Source organism: Choloepus didactylus, chromosome 5, assembly GCF_015220235.1.
Source record: "Choloepus didactylus isolate mChoDid1 chromosome 5, mChoDid1.pri, whole genome shotgun sequence".
NCBI classification, from domain to species: Eukaryota; Metazoa; Chordata; class Mammalia; order Pilosa; family Megalonychidae; genus Choloepus; species Choloepus didactylus.
This window is the reverse complement of record NC_051311.1, coordinates 98,642,699-98,670,091: the sequence shown is the minus strand read 5'-3', so window position 1 is coordinate 98,670,091 and position 27,393 is coordinate 98,642,699. Positions and strand designations below refer to the sequence as shown.

The following is a 27,393-nucleotide window of genomic DNA, read 5'->3' as shown; positions in this document are numbered from 1 at the left end:
CACATTCTATTTTTGGTTCTTTTAAGACAGGTTACTAAATTCTTCACTTAACATTTTCAACTTTAACAGCAACCATGTTCCTCATTTATCAAGATCAGTCTTATTCTCGAGGGTCTCACTTTCTAGGAAGCCTGAGGGCAGTACCACCCAGGTATGGACAAGTAGGGTGAGCATGATTCCAGGAGACAGTGTTCACACAGACCAGTTGGTGAATGGTGCCCTCTGGAGTTACCAATGTAGGGATGAAGGACAGTATATTTCCTGGATTTTGTGTTAGAAAGACTTGGGTTTACCAGAATTAGATGGTGAAGGAATAAATTCTATTCTAGACAGCAGAAGATGTTAATAACTAAACTTTTTGAGAGATTACAATATTCTGGACATTGTATTAGCTCATTAAATCTTCACAAGATCCCTGTGAAGTAAAAGCAGTTGTTCCTGACCCATTTTATTGTGTCTGGAAGACAAACTGATGCCTGGAAATGTAGAGGCATCTTGCAACCATGAAGCAAGAAGGAGGAAAACAAATGCCAAAAATGACAGTTATAAAGAAAGAAAGAATCAAGCTCCTGAGTTCATTATTGAACTTGTGTACCCATGCCTGTGCCTGCCTATTTTAGTTTCCTAGCTGCTCAAGCAAATACTATGCAATGGTTCAGCTTAAACAAGGGAATTTACTTGCTCATGGTTTTGAGATTAAGAGAATATCCAAATCAAGGCCTCGTCAAGACGATGCTTTCCCGCCAAAGACTGCAGTATTCTGGGACTGATTGCTGGAGATCCTTGGTCCTTAGCTCCTCTCTTGCATAGCAATACACATGACAGCCTTCCTGGCCTCTCCATTCTCATCCAGGTTGTGTTGATTTTCAGCTTCTGGCTGCTCTCTTTGTCTTTCACTCTCTAAGTCTGAATTTCATCCTGCTTATAAAAGACTCCACTAATAGGATTAAGACCCATCTTGATTGGGCTGGGCCACACCTTAACTGAAGTAGCCTCATCAAAAGGTCCTACTTACAATGGGTTCACACCCACAGGAATGGATTAAATTTAAGACTGTGTTTTACTGGGATACGTACAGCTTCAAACTACCAACCTGACTAACTCTGGATTTCTTTTTACATTAGAAAAATAACTCCCTATTTGTTTAATCCATTATAAATCATATTTTCTGTTACTTATAGTGGAAAGCATTCCAAAATAGTGCAGTAAGAACTATTAAACAGAAAATAATCACTGCTAATTAATATAGATGTATTTAAATTATGTAATAAAATACAAACTTAACCAAAGTAGATTAAACTTATCTAGCTACATGCTGCTTACAGAAGGCATACTGTAAAGTAAAATTTTACAGAAAGGTTGAAAATAAAGGGACGGAAAGATACGCATCATACCGATACCAAGCAATATAAAGCTGGTGGAATGATATCAAGGTCAGACAAAACAGGTAGAAAAATCAAGGAAAGATACAATAGCCTTCTGATGTGACCTCTGTTGACCTCTTCAAAAACACAGGAAAAAAGGAACCTTTTCACAATTTGGTAGAAAGTCTAAAACTGCAGGAAATAAGTCTAAGAAAATACAACAACTTTATGAGTAAATTGCAAAATATAATTGAGGCTCAAAAAGGAAGATATGAATGAATGAATATTTATATAGCATGCAATAAAGATTAATATCATAATTATTACAGTTCCAAATTTAATAAACGAATATCATGAAATTTAATTAAATAACAAAAAGGTTTGTTAGGGAATTTTGAAGTTAATCTTAAAATTCATACAGAAGACCAAAGGGCCAAGAAAATTTTAAAGAAGAATGTTAAGGTACAGTGCTCCTAGTTATCAAGATTAGTTATAAAGTCATAGTATATAAAATAATATGGTATTAGCACATGTATAGTTTAATAGACCAATAATATCCTTATATATATGGAAGCTTTATTTACAACAGAAATTGTATTTTACATTGTAGATAAATAAATATTCAGGAAAAATTGGTTGCCCACACACAATAAAAAAAGGTTATTACTTCATGCTGCAAAAACAATAGATAGACAAATAAATGTGGTTTGAGCATCTATTTAAGAAATAACACTTTAATATTTTTAAAAACAAATATAGGTAATTATCTTTCTGATTTCAAAATCAGACAAAACAAAAAACAATAATGTAAAAGACTACTAAATTTGACTACATTAAAATTAGAACAAAATTTAGTTCAACAGAAGACACCATAAATAAAATAAAAAGATAATTTGAAGACTGAGAGAAGATATTTGCCACACATTTAAATGAAGTTTAATTATTCATACTGGATTATTATCCTGCATGTTTGTGCATGAATATAATGTTTTTTTCTAAAATTCATTAAGGGAACACCAAAATTTGCCAAAAGGTAACAAATGAAATAGTATCCTGCTGATAGGACAACAGTACATGAGAATATTTGTATAACCATTTTGGAGACCAATTTGGCAATAGTAACTAAAGATGAACGTATGCATATTCTTTGAACCAATGATTCCATACATAGGAATATGTCAAACTCTTATATCCCTACATGAAGAGTTACGGATAAAATGTTCATTTCAACTTTGTAATAGTGAAGAATTCAAAAACTATATTCAACAACAAATTGATAAATAACTTTTATATGTTCATTAATGTTAAGTACCTACAGAAAAATAAAAGCAACTTTGGGACTCTATTAAAGGGCATAAAAGAAGATATGAATAAATGTAGAAATATTCCATCATCCTTAGTAGGACAGCAAAATATAAACCTAATGAAATTCCAGTTAAATTCACAGCTGGATTTTTTCTTTTTTAAGAACTCGACATACTTATTCTAACAGTCAAGTGAAATAGTTGAGAGCCTCCAATCACCAAGTCAACTTTGAAAAAGAACAAAGAAGGTTTTGGTGTCATTAATGTGGCTCACTGATTATTTCCATTTCTCTGTCTCCGAGACTACTTGACTCCCTTGTGGGACAGTGAATCATTGACTGATTCTAGCCAATAAGTCATAGGAGTTAATGATATGTGTCACTTCTGGGCTGAGCATTTAATTTCTGTGCAAGTCTCTACAGAGTTCTCTTTTCTTTGTGGGTCTGTCAACCAACAAAAGGGGAGATAGTGGCTGCAGCAAAATCTACTCTACCCTAATACAAGGATGAAATTGCCCTGCAAGATATCAAGACACACAATATTTTTAAAAAGAGTATGGAACTTGTGCAAGATGAAAGGAAAAATAGCATAAAATACAAAGATAGACCCAGGAATATATGGAAACTAAAAATAGCACCTCAGAACAAAATGGACTGTTTCATAAATGGACTTGGGAGAACTGTTCCCTATATGGAGAACACACACACACACACACACACGAGTCTTGGATTTTTATCTAAACTCATATGCAAAAGTTGAAGCTACAAGGTCCTAACAGAAAGTAGTTGACTTACTCAAAGGAGTGGTTAAAAAGAATTTAATGAAGGACCATTTACAAAGTTGGGGGAGACTAAGGGAACCTACAGGGTGTGGTGATGCACCCAAGGACCATCCACAAGAGGAAGCCATTCCCACTCCTAGACCTGATGGATCCTGAGGAGGGAGGCTGTTAACAAAATCCAGAAAGAGCTATACCATGGGAGAGGAGCCCCTAGAGAGGAACTGTAGTTTTTGTAGTAAGGTACAGCCACTGCTAAAAAAATAATGTCCCAACAGACACAGTGGAGTAGGATGAAGAAATAAATGTGCCAACCTCTTTGCTCTTAACCTCAGATCTCCTGCTGGCTCTTCACTGTCAAACCTCACTGAAAGTAAGAAGGTAAGGAAGCCAGGTGAGGAAGTCCATAGTGTTCATATTCATATTAGTAGGCAAAGCAAGATCTACCTAATGTAGAGGAAAACTGAAGAGGTAAACAGAATATCCAGCACAAGTGGGTTGAGCATAAATAGTTGGGATGGAATTATAGTTTCCTCTTTGATCTAATGTGACAGTTAAGGAAAAGAGAGAATAGGTTATAGCTGGAAATAATAGGGTTAAGGAACAGTTTTATAAAATAGAACTCTAAAATATTTCTATATATTTCATCTAGTAAAGAATGAAAAACTAGAGAATCAGTTAAAACTGAGAAGAGTAGCAAAATTACTGTGTGTAATTAATCTGAGAACAAAGAGTGACTTGATATCAATGTAAATAACCTAGTGAACCAATTTAAACATTTGACTCCCACAAACTATTTACCCTCCTTCAGGTGGCATTTGCCAATTCTTTTTTAGATTATTGGGTGGCGTATTGCCCTTCCACTCTGTGAGAAGATGGAGATTGTTCTGCGGTTATTGGTAGCTTAGTTGTCCTGGCTACTATAGCAAATACCACGCAGTGGGTTGGATTAAACAGCAGAAATTCACTGGTTCATGGTTTCAGAGGCTGGAAGGCTGTCTTCCTCCTGTGGTTGGTAGCGTTCTGGCTGGCAGTCCTTGGGTTCCTTGGTGTTTTCATTTTCTAGTTGCTAAAACAAATACTATACAGTGGGTTGACTTAAATAATGCGAGTTTACTGGATCACAGTTTTGAGCCTAGGAGAAGTCCAAAATCATGGCAATGCACATGGCAGCATCTCCTCCTTTCTATTCCTGGTTGCATTGACTTGTAGCTTCTGGCTGCTCCCCATGGTTTCAATCCATGTTTGATTTCCTTTTAACAAACGGACTGTTTCATAGATGGACTTGGGAGAACTGTTCCCTATATGGAAAACACACACACACACACGAGTCTTGGATTTTTATCTAACCTCATATGCAAAAGTTGAAGTTACAAGGTCCTAGCAGGAAGTAGTTGACTTATTCAGTTCCTCTCTAGGGGCTCCTCTCCCACGGTATAGCTCTTTCTGGATTTTGTTAACAGCCTCCCTCCTCAGGATCCATCAGGTCTAGGAGTGGGAATGGCTTCCTCTTGTGGATGGTCCTTGGGTGCATCACCACACCCTGTAGGTTCCCTTAGTCTCCCCCCACTTTGTAAATGGTCCTTTCATTAAATTCTTTTTAACCACTCCTTTGAGTAAGTCAACTACTTTCTGTTAGGACCTTGTAGCTTCAACTGTTGCATATGAGGTTAGATAAAAATCCATATTAGATTAAAGCCTACCCTCATTCAGTCTGGGCAAACCTTAACTAATAACATCTTCAGAGGTCCTTGTGCCAGTTTGAATACGTTATGTGCCCCGTAAAAGACTACATTCTTTTAATATAATCTTGTGAGGGCAGATCTATTGCAGATGAGACTTTTTGATTAGATTATTTGCATAGAGATGTGGCCCCACCCATTCAAGGTAGGTCTTAATCATCTTTCCTGGTATCCTCTAAGAGAGGGTAAAAGGCAGAGACATTTGGAAGAAAGCTCAGAGACTCTTAGAGAGAAAACACCCAGAGACATTTTGGAGACAGCCTTTGAACCAGAACCAGGAGAGAAGCTAAGAGATGAAACCAAAAGTTTGCCCTGGAGAAGCTAAGAGAGGACCCTTAGACACTTACAGAGAAATGTCCTGGGAGAAATAAGAAAGGACACACAGAAACTAAGAGAGAGAAGCTTGGACAGAAGCCCAAAGACATTTTGGAGAAAGCCAGGGAAACCAGAAGCTAACCCCGGGAAAAGACCCAGCAGACTCCAGCCATGTGCCTTCCCATGTGTCAGAGGAACCCCAGATGCCATCAGCCTTTATTCAGAGAAAGTATCATCCTATTGATGCCTTAATTGGAACATTTTCAGTGTTCATAGAACTGTAAATTTGAGAACTAATAAACCCCCATTGTAAAAGCCAATCCATTTCTGGTATTTTGCATTCCAGCAGCTTTAGCAAACCAGAAGAGACCTATTTACAAATGGGTTCACACCCACAGGACCAGGGATTGGGAACTGAATATGCCTTTTGTGGGGAACATGACTCAATCCCCAATAATCCACCCTCTGGGCCCACAAAAAACATATTCTTCTTACATGCAAAATGCACTCATTCCATCACAATATGCCAGAAGCCTTAAACCATTTTAGAATAACACTAAGTTACAAAGTCTCAGTAAAATCATTTATGGGTGTGATCAATATTGGGGCAAAATTCCTCTCCATCTGTGGACCTGTAAAATCTAGAAAGCAAGATATCTGCTCCCAAAATACATTGGTGGGACAGAACAGGCTTCATAGGCCCCAAACCAATCTGAAACCTAGCAGAGCAAACTCCGTTAGATTTCAAAGTCTGAGAGTCGTCTGTAGATCATGTTTTGCCCTATGGGCCTGCTGAAATAGCAGCCCCACCCTCTCCAAGTGCCTGTGCTGTGGCCATGCTCTCCCCAAACCCTGCAGTGTAGGCCCCACACTCTCCGAGCATTGGAATAGCAACTACGCTTTCTTGAATTCTGAAACAACAGGCCCCACGATCTCCAAGCATTGGATTGGTGGCACTTTCCTAAACAGTAGGGTGCAAGTCTTGCCCCCTCAAAGTCCCCAGGCAGGTGGCCTGCCCCCTCCATACATAGGGGCACACCTGCCATTTCCACACATGTGGATGGGTCCACTCTCATGAACAGAGATCTGTTCAGGCCAGTCCTCAACTTCCATTGTTCTGCCCTGAAAGTCATTCTTCCTTCAAGTCATCCCTTCTCTGTCCCTTTCAGGCATTGCTCCTGTTCATACAAATTTTGCAAAACCTTTTTGTCTTTGCTAGCAATTCCATGGGATCCAAACCATCAAACAATAGAACTTTCTACAAATCCTTTCTGGATATCTGAATTTTCAATCTCGACTTCCACTGAAGTGGCTGACTGGAACCATTTTCAGTCACACCCTCCTGAGCCCTGTTCTCTGGGGACTCAGTTCCATAAAGCTCAAGGAGATCCCTGATAGAGCCACTTCTGGCCCTAGTCTCAGAGCACACTATCTGGATAAACTCAGAATTTTGCAAGCCATCAATTTCTGGTTTCTTTTTGCTTAAGAGTTCAGTACTCAGCTTATCTCTTTCCTCTCATATTTTACTCAAAGCTGTAAGGAGAAACCAGACTGCACCTTCCACACTTAGCTTGCAAATCTCTTCAGCTAAATATGAGTTCATCTCTTACAAGTTCCACTTTCTCTCCGAAATCAGAACACAATTTCACAAGTTCTCTGCCATTATGTATGAAGGATTATCTTTCCTCCAATTTTCAATTACGAATTCATCATTTTCTTCTAAGGTCTCTTCAGAGGTTCTTTTAATGTCCCTGTTTCTACCAGTCTCTTTAAAGCAGTCTAGGCCTTTTTTTATCAAGTACCTCACAGTCCTTCCAGTCACTACCCATTACTCAATTCCAAAGCCATTTCCACAATTTCAGGTATTTGTCATAGCAGTGCCCCACTTTCCAATACCAAAAACTGTTTTAGTTTCCTGGCTACTAAAACAAATATCATAAAGAATGGGAGTTTATTGGCTCATGGTTTTGAAGCTAGAAGAAGTCCAAAATTAAGGAGTCAGGAAGGCAATGCTTTCTCCCTGAAGACTGCGGCATTCTAGGGCTGGTTGCACAATCCTTGTCCTTGGCTTTTCTGTCCCATGACAATGCACATGGCAGCCTCTTTTTCTTCTTCTCCAAGCTCTGTTGACATCCAATTTCTGGCTGCTCTAAGTGGCTTCTATCTATGTCCAATTTCCTTTGCTAATAAGGACTTCAGCCCTAATGGATTAAGGCCCGCTCTCATTCAGTTTAGGTACACCTAAACTAATAACATCTTCAAAGATCCTATTTACAAATAGGTTCACACGCACAGGGCTAGGGGTTGGTATCTGAGCAACCTTTTTTTTGGAGGACATGATTCAATCCCCAGCACTTCACTTTTCCATCACATGGCATGTCCTCTCCTTTTTTCCTGGGACACTGACTTCCAGCTTTTGGTTCTTCCCCCATGGCTTTATCTGATTATGTTGGAATTTCTTTTGCTTATAAGGGATTCCAGTAATCCAATTAAGGCTCACCTTAAAAATTCAATTGTATCACACCTTAACTAAAAATAACATCTTCAAGAGACCCTATTTACAGTGAGTTCAAACACAAAGGAGTGGCATTAAGATTAAGAACACGTCTTAGTTAGTGTATATAATTCATCCTACCACAGTAGCCTCACATTTTCAGAGACTGTTTATATTTCCTCAGAGGGACTCCTAGTTTCCCTAATGTTAAACTATGACCTGGTTTTATTTTCTAAATTTGTTAAATGATGATGTTAATACTCTCTCTTCTTGGGTAGGTAATAAGCCTGCTTTTATACCAGTACAACTTTTAGTGTGAATTCAGGAAGCTGGCCTTGTCTTCTTAAGCTTGTTTCTTCTACTAAAAAGGACTTCACTAACCTGTTAGTCTGTCATACCAGCTGTTCTATTTCACTAGTCATGGGGTTTGTTTTCCTAAGGGTTGGGGAGTTATTTCAAAACTCCAAACATTTTCAATGTAAAGTCCATTTATTAAGTTTTCAGTTTTTCTTCTCTAATAGCAAAAGCTTTTTTTCTTGTCTTATACAAGATAATAGGAGGCTTCCAATTAAAAGTAAATTTTTAAAGAGATCTAGTATTTTGGGTCACAGTAAAATGAATGCTAAGACACATGTATCAAGAGACAGAAATTGCCAAAAGCATTGAAGGAGACCAATCAGAAAAATCTATTTTTTCTTCCTAAAATTATGTTCTTTCTGGCTTTATCTCAGAAAGAAAGGATTTATTTTTATAACAGAATACAGAGAGAATGTGCAGGCTTGACCTACTTTCACAGAACTCTTAAATCTGCTTTACTGTATAAAATATCACCTTGAATCTGGGTTATTTCAAATAAAAGTTTTAATGAAAGCTTAAAAAAATCCCTTCCCTTTGAAATACATTTTTTTAATGAAAATGTAACAAAATGCCTCCTCCCTCAGCCCCCACTCAGCCCAGAGACATGAAAATGTGCTAGGATGTCACTCAACAGCTTTGAATATAGAGGCTTTGGTATAGACGAAAACAGAGAATAAAATTAAGAGGCTAACATAAAATCATCTTTTGGGTGGAGCCATAGAGTTGGAGAAAATTCCAAAATATCTGTCATCCTTGGTGTTAGCTTAGTTTAGTGGTACAAGCATGATCATTTAAGTCAGATCCAATACATCACTTTCTTTGGGTCTAGGTGGAAAGAGTTACCTTATAAGTTTGTGATAAAGATTAGGAAAACTACACAATTTCATTCATTAAACATCTAATATATATGCTTTTGCTGTGGGCTAAAAAGACAAGTATAAATAAAGCACAGCTCTTGCACTTTTAACTTACTTTTCATGTTTAAGTCAATTATTTATAGGATCCTATAAAGTGCCTGAAACACAACAGTTGTTCAATAGATCAAACACCTTATCTTCACCTTCATGTCCATTGTAACTCCCTACATGTAAACAATCAAATATATTTTCATAAATTAATGCCTTGAAAAGGAAATGGGTAAAAATTTACTCCCTGTCTTTTCCCAGGACAACTGCCCCACAAATCCCAAGCCCCTCCATACACACCCCCCCCCCACACACACATGCCTGCTGATCACCATGACCCCAGATTCCAAGCCACCTTCCTCCAAAACAGGAACATACAAGAAAATGCACGTGAATTTGGCACACGATCACTATCACATAATAAATTACCACAATTTTGGCAATAACCTTGGGCCATCTTCCTGGAAACTGATCTAATCTAGCTGTGTGACTTTTGGTAACTTAATCGACCTAAAATTTACAGTGTTTTTCATGTTAAATGAAAGTATTAATACCTACTGTCTATTTTACATGGTTTTAAGAGAAAATGAGATTGACATTTTACATATTTTATTTTTAAATTATTTAACTAGTATTCATCACTAGTAATATTATAAAACACTATTCATTTGGTTATAAAAAAGCATATACTTGTGAGGGAGTAGAAGATGATTTTTCTTGAAATATATTTGGGAAGAAGATTTTTTTTTTTTCTTTAAAATCAAATCCAGTGACTTGCACTCTAAGAAATTATAACTGGTATGGAAGTATTTTTCAAATCTGCTTTAGTAATTCTTTCTCTAACCCTTTATTCATGGAACGTGTCAGTAAAAAGTGCTGGTCCCAAGTACTTACAGTCATCCATTAGATACAGCAGTAGAAGGGGAGCTGGGTAACAGCTAGTTGCACAGAGTCATCATCATTGTTTAAATAGGATGATTTACATAGAACCAATCTCATGAAATCTCATACTGAGGATACCTGGAATGGAATCCAATATACTACATAATGAGATAAAATAGTGTCACTATTCCTCACTTTTTTCAAATGTCTAAGAGTAGGGTAAACCTTCAAAAATTAAACCATTTCACATTCCTCCTAGTTAGTCCTACCCAAAACCAGTTCTATCTATACAAGTAAGGATCTTTGTCCAGAAACAAGTTTCTGAGAATTTACTTTAAAACATATCAGTGCCTTTAATATATACTCTGGAAAGCAACAATATACCAGGAGATTAAAATCAATGCAAATAAGATACCAGGCTTATTTAAAAACCAAGTAGCTTTTCTTGCTACTCAAGGATATGATGTAAAGAAAAGGAAGAGCTAATTATAGATAATTATTGAGCACCACAGTCAAAAAGCCTTTTAACTTTTGGAAAGGAGAGTTACAACATCAGCATGGAAGGTAAAATTGTTATAGACTAAAGGTGAGAATACACCTGGTTGGAAATTACAGAGAAAGTCTGGAGAAAAGAATTAATTATAGTGAGCTTATGTTGTCCTCTCTCTAAGGTTTGATTTGTACAGGCTCAACAAAGTGGAAAATGACCTTTATTTCGGGGGGTGGGGGGTTGGGGTGAGATTTCAAGTTAAAATGGTATTGACATATGAATATTTCAAGACATGTTTTTCTTGGTTTTGCTTAATTTGAATAAATTGAGTAATTGACCTAGTAGGTATAGACATATTTACTCTAAATTACATCTAGAACTGACCTTCCATTGCATATGAATGTTGATAAATAAAAAGGAATTATGATTATTAAATAATTTCCATTTAAGACATGCTGTTAGACTGTTTACCTTTGTTATCCTGGCATTATAAAAATATCACCATTTAAACTTGTACATTAGGAAATGTGCTTCAATACTTTGGCTATTGACTGGTATGAAGGCGTAAGTAAGACTTTCCATAATGACTGGATTTGGAAACACTAACAGACTAGACAGATAAAATTATTTTGAGCAAAATACATTTAACCAGTGAAGGCTGAGGGCTAAATCGTGTTTAGGTAATGCCAGAAAATGTCCCAAAATTTTACAGCCCTATAATACTGAAAGGGATATTATACAGGATCTTAAATATTTTCATTTTACAAATGGGAAAGACAAATCAGAGATTTAATGACTGGCCTGTCATCTCACAGGGCTAGAAACCAGATTTCCTGGGTTTTTAAAAATCCAGCTTAATTTCACATTAGACTTTTCTTAGATTTGGAATGACGGGTGCTAACAAATTAGGTGGTGATAGACTATCAGGGCTAAATACACATCTTATCTAACACCAATCAGACTTCAGTAATACCAGTGACCTGAACAGGTAGGCAGTATTAATGGAAATTTGTGAATACAGAGAAATCTAAGTGTTAATGAGAATTTTTTTCACTGTATGATTTTTTTCCTTATGGAGACTTCCCTTCTACAAAGTACTGCTTTTCTCTTCTTTTATGAATTGGCACTTTTTTTTTTCACATTCAGTGAATTATATGTTGCTTCCAAAGAGCTTTTGCTTAAAACATCCTTACACTTGACAAAAGCCACCCTTATTGCAATAGAAGTCTTAGAATTATAAGAGATTAAACCTCAATTTGCACTGTGTCCAGTAAGTATTAAAAATCAGTAATGTAAGAAAATAGAAATAGTTTCTCAATCAATAGCCACTTCTTTTAAATTACTTTGCATGTTTAAGTCAATTGCATATAGAATCTTAAATAATTATAAGCAATTCAGAAAACTGTATTGCTGTTTTTGTTGTTTAATCTAAATAACCTACATAATTGACCTAATGGAAATGTGTAGACAATACTAGAAGAGATCTTCCATTACTTAAACAACTTACAGAGTTTCTTGCTATGCTCTCTCTGCTTTCTAAGGTCCAATATGTGGCTAAAACAAAATAGTAAATTTTAGCCTTGAAAACCCTTTCATTATAATACTGTATTATAAAAACTGCTAATATTCCCATAAGTAACTCAAATATCTTTGCAATCTTATTCATAAGAAAATATAGTGTTCATGGGAGAATAGAGCCTTAGACTTAAAATCAGAAGATCTAGATTCAAGTTCTGCCTCAGTCATTCTCTTATGATGCCAGACTGCTATCACAAAACCACAAACTGGCTTTGTCTTGAAAACAGTATTTAATTGGCTCATAGTTTCGAGGCTAGGAGAAGTCCAAGCTCAAGACATAGGCAGGGTTTGATTTCTCCCTGAAGATGGCAGCGTTCTGGTGCTGGCTGCAGGCACTCTCTGGGGTGCCCTGGCTTTCCTGATATGGCCATGTCTTCTTATTCCTCTGGATTCCCCTGACTTCCAGCTTCTGGTTCTTCCCTGTGTCTATCTCTTTACAAGGTCTCCGGTAATCTGGATTAAGACCCACCCTCATTCAGTTGGCCACACCTTAAAGAAAAATAAAATCTTCAAGAGATACTATTTACAGTGGGTCACACAAACATAAGAATGTAGATTAAGATTAGGAACATGTCTAAATTGAGCTAAATAATTCAATAAACCACAAACATGTAACAATTTGGCAAGATACTTAAGACACCTGAGCCACAGTTTTCTCATCTGTAAATTGTGGATTATACCAACCTTTATTCTTGTTGTGAGACAATGAGTGTAAGTGTTCTGTTAATTATGTTTTCCTAAAATATACTTCTCTAAAATTATAAATTATATAGCAAGTTACAGGGATGTGTATAAATGTGAGCACATAGATATGACACACATGTTTTTTCAAAGGTAAAATATCTATAAATATATGTAAACATTTTTCCGAGAAAGTGAAAAAAGCAGGGAAGAGAATTGCATATGTTAATGGAGAATAAAACACCAGACAGTGTGAAAAGGGGAAGCTGTGAAAGACAAAAATAAACTAGTTTTACAATTATACTTACTTAGAATGCTTTAGCTAGCTAGAGACAGAGATAATTTTGTTAAAATGGAATTATGTTATTCATGTTCTTTGTAAAAAAATTGTTATACTGATATTGAATTTAATGAACAAATTGTATCAAAGTGAAAACAAAGGAATAACAGCTTCAGATAAATATTTTAGCCATATTACTCTGTAAAAGATCTCACTAAGTTTATGAAACAAAATGTAAAATATTAAGTGACTAGGTCATTATGACTTTTACTATTACATTTCAATTTTAAACTTCATTGAATGACTCTCTGCTTTAAAATGTAAGGAATCAGTGTTCTTTCACTTTCTTCAACCTTCGTTACTCTACTATTTTTTTGGTCCCTCCCTCCCTTCCTCCTTCTCTCCCTTCCCTTCCTCCATCCCTTCCTCCATTCCTTCCTTCCTTCCTTCCTCTCTTATATAATCTCTCATAGTGTCTTAAATATTTGAGAATGGCTATATGTTCTTTTATACACCAATGACAACTTAAATAGGAGTGTACTTTCTTCCCCTCAGATATTTTCAGACATAGTTCTTTTGACTTCTGGTATTGAGAGTAGCTTTTGAGAAATCTGAAATCAGCCTGATTCTTGGACTCTTAACAAGGGAATTGGTTTTTTTTCACCCTGGATCCTTACAGAATGTTTTCTCTATCCTTAAACAAGTTCATTAGCTCAAATAGGCTACACCACCATCTAAATCTACCAATATTTCTTGGAATACAGAATATTTTTTTTATATTTTTGAATAGATGTTATTTTCTGCTCTCTTGATTTACTTTTTCAGAGAAGCCAGTTACGTTGGATTATATCTTTCTGTTCTATATATCTATTGTGTTCTCTAACTTCTTTAATATCTTTCCTATTTTAAGCCTTCCTTTCCACTGTCAATAATATTAATTTCTATTTTATCTCATTTTGTTCTGTGATATTTCTAATTCATTAAGAGTTTTGAAATGGGATTACGTTTCTTTAGCCTTCTAATTCCCATTTCCACCTCACCTATTATTTTGTCATCTCATTTTTGAACTATGTCCCCTCTTTCCCTCTGTCCCTCCCTTCCTTCTTCTTCTCTTTCTTTCTCTTCTTGAGTTGTATGTGCATGCTACAGTCTAGGATAAATACTTCTGTAAGGTAGAATCAATTTTTGTTCCTTTAATACAACCAAAGAAGCATAAATTTCAGGACACCAAGAGACCTTATGACTAGCCAAATCATTATCCTACTGATTGTTTACTCTCTACTGCAAACCAAATAACACAATACATTCACATATCCTCTAGTATGTCATAGTCTTTTTTAGTTCAAAGGTTCGAGCTGAGCTGGAGCTGCTGTTTCCCTTTTGAGACAGTAGATGCAGAGTATTTTTGTCTGCATCCATTCATCTGCTTCAAATGACAGTCATTCTGAACTTATAAAAGAACAGCAATAATTGATTTTAATGACCCCTAATTAATTCAGCCTTCTCCTTTGAGAGCCCTGCAATGGACATGTCCCTTTCTTCCTTTAATAGAAATATTAAAGTATAAGCTGGAGCAACAATCATTGAGCAAAGAGAAACTTCTCAAGACCTTCACGAATGTCACACTATTAAACATGTGAATTTAACCGTCCAAGAAAGAAGCAGAAAAAGCGATGACTTGAGAACTTTAATTAGCAAGTTTTAAATTCCACCTTTCTTCCCAAGTGAGAAGGTGGGAAAAACAACAACAAACTTCAAATGTACAGAGTATTGGGTGGCCTTTCAAGCCTATAAAAGAGAATATGACCTATAAAAGGGAATTTCTTCCAAAAGAAATTGTTGGTCTATTCCCCTTCTTGTTGTACTCATCATTGTGATCAATTCTACCCACAATTTCTATTGACCCTAAATAGTGGTGTGAATTTTCCTTGACTCCTTTCCTACCAACTTGGAATCCTAGTTTTCCCTCCATCCCAGGGACTGTTTGAGGGATGGAGCAGCAGTTCTATCCACTTTTCTATGACTGTTTGTGGCTGTAGTTCACTAGACTCTGTTCCTTCTTCTGAGATTTAGTTAAATGCTATGTGCCAACATTTACTACACCAAGCCAAGGTGAGTCCAACTCCTATGAAAAGACACTCTCAGCTTTGGATATTGCCCTCACTTCATCTTGGAGCCCTGGGAAATGAGAAGCCCTGGCTGTTTTTCTTGACTTGTCCTGAGACCCTTTGATCTTACAGTGATGAGTCAAGGCTGTCACTGTCAAGGGATTTGTTTGACTTTCTCCTGGGGCTGGCTACTCTAATTGTTCATCTACTTCTTTGTGGATGAGAGTTTAGTGAGAATTCCCAGGGTTTTATCAACAGTCACATTTAGATATAAGCATACATATATCATAGGCCAATTAAGAACTAAGATAACTTATGAATTCTCACTTCAGCCAGTAAACTAATACTAGATTGTGTCTTTCCTGTGCCGACAGAGTGGTTTAAGATTATATGGGAGGCATAATAGAAAGACAGAAAGCTCAATCATAAAGGAACTTTAGTCTAGTTAGGAGTAACAGGTAAAAATATAAGCTGGTATAAGCTGGAGCAACAATCATTGAGCAGAGAGAAATAGGGTAAAAGCAAATATTTGAGTTACATGTTTCTGTTTAAAAGGAAGATGAGTTGATCCCTAAACTTTCTTTCAACTCCTACGTTCTCAAAATTGGAGAAAGAGGAGGACATTCTGAGTTGAAATTCTCAGTTGCAAATTTAATGGAGAATAGAGACTTGAAAAGATAGATCTTGTATTGTCAAAGAGTTATGAAAATAATAATGATATTTCATTAATGGAGTAGTGCTCCAGTTTGCTAAAGCTGCCTTTATGAAAAATACCAAAAATGGATGGGCTTTTATAAAAGGGATTTATTAGGCTACAGAGTTATAGTTCTAAGGCCATAAAAGTGTCCAAACTAAGGTATCAACATGAGGATACCTTCACTGAAGAAAGGCTAATGGCATCCAGAACCCATCTGTCAGCTGAGAAGGCACGTGGCTGGCATCTGCTGGTCCTTTGCTGCTGGTCCAGCTTGCATTTCAAAATGGCTTTTTCCAAAATGTCTTTAGGTGTCTGTCTCTCTTAGCTTCTCTCAGCTCTCTGCTTGGTTCTCCTGGGGCATTTCTCTCTAAGCATCTGGGGGTCCTCTCTTAACTTCTCTGAGGCAAACTCTGGGCTTCATTTCTTAGCTTAGCATCTACAAACGTCCTTCTGTCTGCATCTCCCAGCTTCTCCAAGCATCTGGGTCTGTGTTGGCTCTTAGCTTCTCTCCAAAATATCTCTCTTGGCTTTTCTCAGCCTCTCATCTCCTGAGTTCTCTTAAAGTACTCCAGTGAACTAATCACTGGATGGGGGGGTCACACCTCCATGGAAACAACCTAATCAAAAGGTACATGGCTTTTGTGGGGGACACGATAGATTCAAACCAGCACAAGTAGTAAAATAAGGTTGGAATGAATTCAGAAAGGCAGAAATAGATGGTTCCCCTAATTTTGTTATCTTCCTAAGGCTGAAAAGCTTGGAGTAGTCAAGTGCCTTTCCATTTTATCCATCTATTGTCCCATTTAATTGGCCAGGAAATTTTTCACTGTTTACTGCATCCATCTGAGAGATGTCAAAAGATAAATCCATGCCCCTAGACACCATTCCTTCTGCCCCGTTTTTAAAGTGGGTCCCCATGGTGATAGAAAGAGAAACTCAGTGAACTTCTTTTCCTATTCGTATGCATATGCCCCATTATAAAATATGGGATATTATTATAGCCTGTACTACTATTTTATTCTGGTCATCAGTATAAGTATAAATATCTAACTGGTCTTCTATTCTGTATGGTAACAGGGTATTAGTCTTTTAAATGTGATGTTGGTGTCTGTTCACTAGTGTTTTATTCAAAATTTTCACATCAGTATAAGTGATATTGATCTCTAATTTTTAGTTTCCATCTTATCTTTATAGGGTTTAGGTATAAATATTACACTTTCTTCAGAAAAGGGAATTTAGAACTTTGTCTTCATTTTCTATGCTCTGAAACTATTTATGTAGCACTGGAGTAATGTGGCATCTAAAGATTTTGTAGAATTTCCCTATAAAATAAGCTGGACCTACTGCCTTTTTGAAGCAATATCTTGAAAACTTTTTCTATATTACTCTGCTTTAGCTTTCCATCTCTAATATGGTAGATTATGGTAAACTGCATTTACTTAAATTTATTTACATGAAGATGTGCAAAGGGATCTCATAGGACTTTTTTAAGAATTTCTTCTGTCAGTAGTTATTCCTCACTTGGCATTTCTTATTTTGTATACTTTGCTTTCTCCATGTGTCACTTGATTAAATTTACTATTGATTTTTCTATTTTGTTGATGGTTGTCAAAGTATTGGAATTTTGATTTTTTAAATTGACTTACTGTTTTTCTATTCTCTACCTCATTAATTTCAGTTTTTATCTTCATTATTTCTTTCCTTGCACTTCCTTTTGTTTTACTATGTGGTTCTTTTCTAGCTTTCAGAGTTGGAAATTTAATTCAGTTTTTTTAATTGATATAAGTCTATTTCTATGCATTTTCTTCTGATCACTGTTTTAAATGATATGGTTATATAAGGCTATTGATTTTCCTCTGGTCACTAGATTCTCATACATAGTGTTTTCATTACCATTGTTTTTCAGGAACTGTGTATATTCTCATATTTCCTCATTTACTCAAAAGTTGTTTCATAGAAGGATTTTTTTTAATTTCTAAGTAAAGGTAGTTTTGTATTTGGTTTTAGAGTTTCTAGTCTAATTACGTTGTGATCAGATATTGTTGTTTATAACAGCTTCATTTGATAGAACTTACTGATGTTTTCTTTAGAAGCAAACATGATCAATGGTTGTGAATGTTCCTTATGATTGAAAAAAAGGTGTATTGTCTTTTATATATATCCATGAGAACTATTTTATTGAGTATGACATCTAAATTTTCTGTATCTTGTTTTATTTCACTTGATCTGTCTTGTGATGCAGATAGTATGTTAAAATCTACTATTATTATTCTATTTCTCCTTACCCCTCTATACTTCCTTACATTTTATTTTGTAGTTTCAGCTTTATGTTAAGTGGTTCACAGATATTAACTGTTGTGTCTTTGTTATAATTTATGGATTTTTAGTTTTATAAGGTGCCCTTCTTCATCTGGTTTATTGCACACAAGCCTTAATTCTATTTTTCTGATAATAGAATCTCAATCTTTACTTTCTTATTGTTTCCATTTGCCTGTCATACTTGCCAACATCTTTACTTTTGGCTTTTTATAACAAAACTAAATTTTAGTTTTGTTTCTTGCATATAGCAATGAGTTAGACTTTGCTTTATGACCCTATCTAAAATTTTTTTTTAATAGGGTGGCTAAGTCTATTCATGTTTATTGATATAACAGATAAGCTTGGTCTCAACTCTGCATTTTGTTTTATAATTATTAAGTACACTGTGTTTTATTTATTGTATTTCTTTTTAATTTGGGGTTTTGGTTTTTAAAAATTTCTTTTTGGAATTAAGGACGCTTTGTATCTTTCTTCTAATGGCTGTCTTTTTATTTGTACCTTTTAAAATATCTTTAACCCCTGCTTTCTGTACTTAACCTTTTATTATCTGGTCTGTCAGTTTTAAGTAATATCCTTGTTGCTTACTTGTTACCTATATAAAAATCAATAATCTTATTCTACTTTCTAGTTTCTCTCTCCCTTCTCCATCTATTTTTTTAGTTACACTCATTATTTGTCAGAACATAAAACATTTACATGCTGTTCTTCTACCCACCCAAGTCCCCACTCTTACTTTGTCTTAGTTCTACAATTAAATATATTTACTATTCAATATCTGTCCTTTTGCTGAAGTTTCTCTAGTTATCTCTTTGGTTTAATGAAATGCATCATTTCATATATTTCTCAGGAAGTGAACCTTTGACAGTATTCCTTGAGTTCTTTCAGGTACAAAACTTTAGTCTTGATACTTGAAAGACAGCTTAGCTGGATACACATAAAGTGACTTGCTCTTCATTTTCTCGACTTTCTTAAAAGGCTATTCCATTGTTGCTTTGCTCTAAGCCTGATACCAGACTGCAAGGATTCTTACATTTTTTCTGGACACCTAAAGAATTTTTTTTCTTTGCATTTAAAGCCCAGTAGTATTACTAGGATATGTCTCAAAGATGATTATCCTCGTCAAATTTCCCATGTCACATTGTAAGCCATTTCAATCTGCAGATTTAAGATCTCTTATTTCTGGAAACAGTTCTTAGATAATATTTTACAAATTATTTATGCACATTGTTTGTTTCATTTATTAGCTGTGTGGCCTTTGGGTGAAAGGGCAAATTCTTTCATTCTGTAAGGGTATATTGTCTCAAATAAAAAAAAAAGTTGAGAGAAGCTAAGATGTAATCCAGAGTTTGCCCCCGGGAGAAGCTAAGAGAGAAGCTAAAACAGAAGCCCACAGACATTTTGGAGAAAGACACGGAATCCAGAAGCTAAACCCGGGAGAGGCTGAGCAGACTCTGGCCATATGCCTTCCCATGTGACAGAGGAACCCCAGATGCCATAGAACTTTCCTCAGAGAAGACTATTCCCATAAATATGGTCCACAGGAGGGCTGTGCAGATCATTCAGTATTTGAAAAGATGAGGAAGTACCAAATGACTGGTGTAGAGGAAGTAACACAGAAACCTCAAGATGAATTCACTGCTAATGGTCCAGGACTCCTAAGGAAAAAAAGTACAACTATAGCTGAAAGAAATATATGCCAACTTTATATTCAGACTGATCATCTATTCTTTAAATATTATGAAACATAGAAAGCTGTGATTGTCCAGATACCCAGTTATGTTAGTAATTGATACAATTTACTAGACTACCAACTTCTCCAGAATCTGCAACATTAGTTTCTTGGTAAAATGAATAAGAATCAATACAATTGCTGATGAGAAGGATCCTACATATCCTTTTGGGTTCCCAAATATTGGGTTAGAGAAGTTTCTGGAATTGAATTCTGAGCAGGTTCATGATGACTACTGTTTGGCCTATGTCTTCACAGACCGAAATTTTGATGATGGCATTCTTGGTCTGGCTTGGGTTGGAGCACCTTCAGGAAGCTCTAGAGGAATATGTGAAAAAAAGTAAGCTCTATTCAGACGGCAAGAGGTCCCTAAACACTGGAATTGTTCCTGTTCACAACTATGGGTTTCATGTACCTCCCAAAGTCTCTCACATTACTTTTGCTCATGAAGTTGGACACAATTTTGGATCTCCACATGATTCTGGAACAGAGGGCACTCCAGGAGAATCTAAGAATTTAGGACAAAAAGAAAATGGCAATTACATCATGCATGCAAGAGCAACATCTGGGGACGAATTCAACAACAATAAATTCTCACTTTGTAGTATCAGAAATATAAGCCAAGTTGTTGAGAAGAAGAGAAGCAACTGTTTTCTTGAATCTGGCCAACCTATTTTTGGAAACGGAATGGTAGAACAAGGTGAAGACTGTGATTGTGGTGATAGTGACCAGTGTAAAGATGAGTGCTCCCCACCAACCAGAGGGGGAAAAAGGCAAGCTGAAACCTGGAAAACACTGCAGTCCAAGTCAAGGTCCCTGCTGTACAGCACAGTGTGCATTCTAGTCAAAGTCTGAGAAGTGTCGGGATGATTCAGACTGTGTGAGAGAAGGAATATATAATGGCGTCACAGCTCTCTGCCCAGCATCTGACCCTAAACCAAATTTGACAGATTATAATAGGCACACACAACTATACATTAATGGGCAACGTGCAGGTTCTATCTGTGAGAAATACGGCTTGGAGGAGTGTACTTGTGCCAGTTCTGATGGCAAAGATGATAAGGAATTATGTCACATCTGCTGTATGAAGAAAATGGAGCCATCAACTTGTGCCAGTACAGGGTCTGTGCGGTGGAACAAGCAATTTGGTGGTTGAACCATCAGCCTGCAACCTGGATCCCTTTGCAATGATTTTAGAGGCTACTGTGAGATTAGTAGATGCCGATGGTCCTCTAGCTAGGCTTAAAAAAAAGCAGTTTTTAATCCAGAGCTTGATAAAAACATTGTTGAATGGTTTGTGGCATATTGGTGGGCAGTATTACTTACAGGAATTGCCCTGATCATGTTACTGGCTGCTTTTACTAAGATATGCAGTGTTTGTACTCCAAGTAGTAATCCAAAATTACCTCCTCCTAAACCATTTCCAGGCACTTTAAAGAGGAGGAGACCTCCACAGCTCATTCAGCAACCCCAGCATCAGAGGCCCTGGGAGAGTTATCAGAAGGGACATCTGAGATGTTAATTGCTGCTTTTGCCTTCGTTCTTCCTAGTGCCTACAATGGGAAAACTTCACTCCAAAGAGAAACCTATTAAATCATCATCCCCAAACTAAATCCTGACAAATAACAGTCAAAGGAAAAACGGCAAGAGATCACGTACTCAGAAGAGGTGGAATTAAATTTTGAAGCCTGAAAATTCCAATTTGGGGTGATGTGTTGTAAAAGGAGCCCAGTTTTCTGATAGACAGATATTTTTAACCTCATGGCACAAAGTCTTAGGATATTATTATGTGCCCCATGTTTCCTGTTCTTCATTGCTGCATTTTCTTCACATGCAGGCAAACTTGGTTTTCAATAAACTTTTCTCACAAATTGAAATTTATGTACATATTTTTTTGTTTTGTTTTGTTTTGAGTTTTCAACTGCCAGTCAAGGCTAGGAGGCTCAACCACCTCAACACTGGAGACGTCCTTTGCCAATGTACATACCTTGTTATATGCAGACATGTATTTCTTACATACACTGTACTTCTGTGTGAAATTGTAAACAAAAACTGCAATATTGATATTTCTTTGTTTAATAAAATTTTCCCACTCTTAATGAAAAATTACTGTTTAATTGACATAGTCAGGAAAACAGAAAATGGTGGTATTCAGTGGTCCAGGATTCTGTAAGGCTTTACATAGGCAGTTTTGGAATGAGAATCAATTTACCCTTTTCTTATGATGGAGTTGTTCTGATACTCATTTTATCTTCTTCTAATGGCTGCTAAGAGCACAAGTGACTATGCTGAAGAACACAGTTAAAGAAGTGTTGTACAAACTGGACATATGCAGTATACTACTTCAGAGTTAGTTCTTTATGTAAATGTCTGACTTCTGTTTATTTATTTTAAACTTCCTAATTTAATTCCATTTTTGAACTGATAGGTGAAATTTTGTTCATGCTTTGGTGGAAAATATGTCAATGAAATTATTTTTTTTTTAATTTGTAGCCTGCTATTTGTGTTTTCCATATTTCTAAGGTATGCTAATTATGTTTTGTTTTTTTGTCTGATATGGAGAAGAAAAGCTGTGTCTTTATTTTATCAAAATATTTGAAGTTATTTCAGCATGTCATCACTGATCATTGGTAACCACTAAATAAGAATAATTTTGTTCAACTGGTAGTTAAAATTGTAGGTGGGCCTTCTGACATTTTTTCCCTTAAAATATCTTAACAACAATGAAGGCAAAAAAGCAGAATGTCCCATTCCAAATTTATTTTTTAAACAGATGTAAGTAATTGGCATTTAAAAGAAAGAAAGCAAAAGCATTTAATATATTAGCAGGCTTATTGCTATGCAGGAAATGGAAAGAGGGCATTACAAAAAAAATGTAAGCTTGTGATATTTATTGCTTCTGTTTTCCAACTACATCACCAAAATTAGAAGTAAACACTTATTTTTCCTGACTTCACATAGGAGGCAAATTAGGGAAGGTTGAAAAGATTTCTGTGTTTTGACTTCTTTTTTCTCCTTTTTTTTCTTAAGAGTATAAGGTTTACACAGTCATTCTCATAATGTGATGTAAGCAAGCAAGGCCAAAAATGCTAGAGATAATAATGGGATCTCTTCCTTGTAAACTTGTACAGTATGTGGTGACTTTTTTCAAAATAAAGCTTTTTGTACATGATTTAAAGACAGATTTTGTACATGAAATCCCAGATAGACTATAAATAATTATAAACAAACAAGTAGGTAGATATGTATGTAATTGCTTTTAAATCATTTAAATGCCTTTGTTTTTGGGCCATGCAAAGTTGGAAGTGGGTTGCATTTCTAAAGCAGTGACTTTTATTCTGCAAGAGTTCTTAGTAACTTCTTGAGTGTGGTAGACTTTGGAACATGTAAATTTTTTGCTTATAATGTTATCCTGTGGTAGGGTTTTGGAAGATGCACTCTGCCCTGTTTTGTGTTTAAGTTAAATGTTTTCTGAAAAGAGATAAGTGCACTGAACTCTTTCCACTGCAAATCAAGATGTGGTAAAACAAAACGATCAAGACAAATGAGATCTAATACTACCGTTACTTTAATGTCCACTGTGTTTTATACAGTATCTTTTCATCCACTTTGGAAATTTTTACTAAAAATTGCAAAAAATAAAGTATTGTGCAAAGATGTAAGGTTTTTTGAAACTTGAAATGCATTAATAAATAGATTTGATGAAATTAAAAAAAGGTGGTGGGTAGATGTAACAATAATGGTAACAATCTCATAGGATTGTGAAAATAGTAATGAGATAATGGTGAACACGTTTAGCTCAAGACTTCTTTAACCGATTGAAATTCCTCAACAGAGCTCTGCTTGTTTATTCTACCTTTTAATGGTTTCTCATTTTACTGTTCTCATACCACATGTATGGTTGCTAGCACTCAAATTTGTATGTTTCTCTCATATTTGTTTTTTCTTTGACTAAATGTTAAGCCCAAAATAAAGTGTAAATGTGAATAAGCAACAGAAATAATTCTAAAAATAAAATTAAATAATGATGTGTAATTATAATTTATGGTTGATTTTAATATGTGGCTTTGTGGCTCACATACTCAGAAAAATCTACAAATCTTTGGAGAACATTGACTTAATATTGGTTATAAGTCTGGAAATCTTGAAATCACTTTAGGTTGATAAGATACTGTCAAGACAATTTTTCTTCTTTTTGATTTGATCAGCCCAGATAAATAAAATAACAGTAAGAAATAAATATGAGACAAAAGATCCACTAACATCACAGTAATTGTTCACCAATACTCATTCACAAAATTTCTGTCATAGAGTTCCTGTGATTTAAATACATTTATGGGTTACAGCAAAGTTTCTCTTTATTGATTGCTAGTTTCAAGTCACTTTCAAATATCAGAATGGATGCTAATTTACACTTTAAGGTTGCAAGGTTGTTGTTATTATTTACATACAATTCTAACAGTTTAATGTATTCTTAATGTGTGAGGACAGAGAATTTAATGAATCTGACATCTAGCTACTGTGTAGTGTCCAATAATTGGCTGTTAGAGCATTATGAATTAACTATATCTAGAAAATTTGTGTTTCATTTTGTAATGTATTACAGACAACTTTTTCTGTGTTGGGGCCTTAGCATTAGTTTATGACAGAGGGAACGGATAAGGGAGAGATATGATATAAATAGAAATTTTTCCACATGTCAGGGTACATCTAGATATAGAGGTCTAAATTAATTTAAACTGTTGATTGATCTAGGAAAGAAATATATCAGAATTACCATATCCCAACAGTATGACCAAATTAATTAAAATGTTTGAATAACTATAATCTAATATTTTTACAATTTTACAATAGTGCTTTTGTTATTTTAGTTTCCTCTCAAAGACGTTTCAAACTACTGTAACTCATAGCAGTGGTTCTCAAAGTGGGGTTCACCAGGAGTCCCCAAGACTGTTAAAGGAGTCCATGAGATAAAAATTATTTTGAGAATATACTAAGACATTTGTTTCCATTTGCTAATACTGCTGGAATGCAATATACCAGAAGTGGATTGGTTTTTACACTGAGGATTTATTAGTTCACAAATTTACAGTTCTAAGGCCATGAAAATGTCCCAATTAAGGCATCAATAGGACAATACCTTCTCTGAAGAAAGGCTGATGGCATCCAGGGTTCCTCTGTCATGTGGAAAAATGCATGGCGATTTCTGCTGATCCTTCTCTCCCTGCTTCTGGTCTCCATGGCTGCTTCCAAATTTCTCTGGGCATTTCTTTATCAACTTGTCTGGGTCCTTCTTGCTTCTTCTGGGGCGTTTTCTTACTAAACATCTCGGAACTTTCATCTGTCTTTTATCCTCTCACAGAGGACTCCAGCAAGGGGATTAAGAGCCACATTGAATGGACAAGGTCGCATCTCTGTGGAAACAACATAATCAAAAGGTCCCACCCATGAGGGCGGGGCAAGATGGCAGAGTGGTGAGGTGTGACTTTTAGTTACTCCTCTGGGACAGCTGGTAGATAGCCAGGAACTGCATGGACCAGATACCACAGAGGAATTTGAGTTTGTACATACTTCATACAAGACTCACGAATACATAGAGCAGCTGAAATCAACAAAATCTGTAAGTTCTCGTGGCCAGGGGGTGTTGCACCCCTCCCTGCCAGACACAGTCCCAAGGGAGGAGGGGCTATTGGTGCTGGGAACCAGGAGGGTGAACTGCAGTTGCAGCTCTAATTAGCAAACTCACACTGCTGAACAAAAACTTCAACCATAGATAAACTGACACCAGACACTGGAAAATCTGGGAGGAGTCAGCCCTGCAGAGAGGAGACAGGGCTAGCAAAAACAGCAAAATAAATAAATAAATAAAATCAGAGACTTTTGGAGTTAGGAGTAAACATAATAAGGAGAACGGCCAGGCTCAAACAGAATCAGGCACATATGCAAACCCAGGGGGCCAGGGCCCTTCTCTGAAAAGCAGGTTGTTCTGGTTTCTTGATTGCTCCTTGCCCTCAACTCATTGTCTTTTTGCATCTCAACAGCCCATCAGAACTGCAAGGACTGTAAATAGTCTATACTGGCCCTTCTTTTTCTTTTTCTTTTCTGTTTTTTTTCTTTATCTTTTTCTCTTTTTTAAAAAATAACTATTCTAAGAAGCTCATTACAGAAAGTCTCAAAGACTTGCAATTTGGGCCCAGGAAAGAGCAGAGGTAAGATAGCTCTGAGAGACAAAGCAGTAAGTCTAGTGGCAGAGAAAATTCACTAAAGACCATAACTTCTCAAGAAAAGGGGGGCATGGACCAGCTCAACTGGCAGCCCTTCTTTGGGGGACTCAGACCCCAAGGGTTAGAATTCAGAAATGAGCTTCAGCCAGCCACACCCCCAACAGGGTCAGGATCACCAGGTGAACTTAAGGCTCCACACCTCCTTACACTGGTAGGGGAACTGTGGGCTGGCAAGCACCATCTGCTGGACAGCATAGGAAAATCACAGAGTCTAAAGGCCTCACAGGAGTTTCTCAAGGAAACTCCATCCCCTCCTCCTGAGACCTGGTCCTCTCTGGACTCAGAAAACCTGACTGGGGTTGACCATACCTGAGGAGACCCTCACACAGAAAGGCTACATAGAGTCAAGGCAAGAAACAGAAAAACAAGAGGTGAAAAACTCCATTCAAATAAATAAAACCTAAGTTAGAGGCCTAGAATAAGCTGAACTAAACACCAAAGGTTAGAGAACAAAGCCAACCAACACAAAAACCCTAGGTAAAGGAGTGAAAATGAACTCCAGAATAAGCTAATCAAGAAAGTCAGATGCCTAGACAGCTCAAGATAATGAGCTGTACTAGGAAACACAAAAATATGGACCAGCCAAAGGAACAAACTAGTAGTTCAACTGAGATACAGGAGTTGAGGCAACTAATGCTAAATCAATTCAATGAACTGAAGGAAGAACTAATTAAAATGTTCAAACAAATATAAATGAATTAAAAAATCAAGTCAATGAACTGAGGGAAGATATAGCAAAAGAGATGAAGGATATAAGGAAAACACTGGATGACCATAAAGAAGAAGTCATAAACTTGAAAAAACAGATGGCAGAACTTATGGGAATGAAGGGCATAATGGAGGAGATGAAAAAGACAATGGAGGGATACAACAGTAGATTTGAACAGGCAGAAGAAAGGATCAGTGAACTGGAAGACAAGACACTTGAATTCATATACACAAAAGAACAGATGGTGAAAAGAATGGAAAAATACAAGCATGAAGTTGGAAATAAAAAACAGGCAGAAGATTATAAAATTCACAAATATATGGAGACGAAACAGCACACTCTTAGAAAACCAGTGGGTAAAGGAAGAAATTACAAGA

General features: G+C 36.2%; 1 protein-coding gene and 1 pseudogene across 2 annotated transcripts in view; both read left to right on the top strand.

Moving 5' to 3' along the window:
* Nucleotides 1-27,393, top strand: part of PCLO (piccolo presynaptic cytomatrix protein) — a 460,751-nt gene that overhangs the window by 414,310 nt on the left and 19,048 nt on the right. The gene's annotated exons all lie outside the window — the stretch shown is intronic.
* LOC119534767 lies at nucleotides 75-21,545 on the top strand (annotated as a pseudogene).